The following is a 933-nucleotide window of genomic DNA, read 5'->3' on the forward strand; positions in this document are numbered from 1 at the left end:
GGGTGGGAGGGATTTTATAATAGCCTTCAAATACCTAAACAGCCATTATAGAGAAGATGGAAATGGGCTTTTCTCTGTGGCCACAGGGGACAGGGCTAGGAGCAATGGCCTCAAGCTGCAACAGAGGAAACTTAGATTAGAGATTAGAAAAAACTTTCTGATTATGAGGGTGGTCAAGTTTTGGAACAGGCTGCCTAGAGAAGTTGTGTAATCTCCATCCTTGGATATTTTTAAGAGCAGGTTAGACAGACCCTTAGCAGAGACAGTTTAGTCAAGGATGATCCTGCCTTGAGCAGGGGGCTGGTCTAGATGACCTTGTGAGGTCCCTTACAGCCTTATTTTCCTAGGAAAAGTCAGGCCACAAAAAGCCAAACGGCACCTGTACATGGCTGCGGACCAGTCCCTACCTGGTTTACAGACACTACATAAAGGTGGAGACAACTCTTGTAATATGCTGTGCTGGAGTTCAGAGAAGGAGCAAGGAGCAGGAGTCATGTCTCCTATCCCACTTTCCATTTGAGCGACTTTACTTTTCTCCAGGCACTTGAGAGCTATCAAGTGCTGTTCTCGCTCTCTGGCTAAGTGCTGCTTGGATGCAGAAGAATAATGAATTGTTTTAATGTGAAAGCCAGGAATTTCTCTGTTTTGGCACCGTCAGGCAGCCTGGTTTGTGTTCTGTAGACAGATAAACTTTCCATGAGGCTCCTGTTGCGTTAGGGCTCTGCTAATAATGGATATTTCAGATCATCAGCTGGGGGAAAAAAACAAATTTGGGGAACCCAAACAATGTTGCGTTTAACTTGAAATGATATATTTTGTTCTCAGGTTATTTAACCTTACAGCCTTATAACAGTCACAAGCTGGCAGAGGGTAGATTTAGGCTAGATATCAGGAGGCGCTACTTCATGGTCAGGGCAGCTAGGATCTGGAACC

At 44.9% G+C, this 933-nt stretch overlaps 1 protein-coding gene across 1 annotated transcript in view; it reads left to right on the forward strand.

The window, feature by feature from the left end:
• Nucleotides 1-933, forward strand: part of DUOXA2 (dual oxidase maturation factor 2) — a 14,514-nt gene that overhangs the window by 2,253 nt on the left and 11,328 nt on the right. The gene's annotated exons all lie outside the window — the stretch shown is intronic.

This window comes from Gavialis gangeticus, unplaced genomic scaffold (genome assembly GCF_001723915.1).
Source record: "Gavialis gangeticus isolate Ggan-Ray unplaced genomic scaffold, GavGan_comp1, whole genome shotgun sequence".
Taxonomy (NCBI): Eukaryota; Metazoa; Chordata; order Crocodylia; family Gavialidae; genus Gavialis; species Gavialis gangeticus.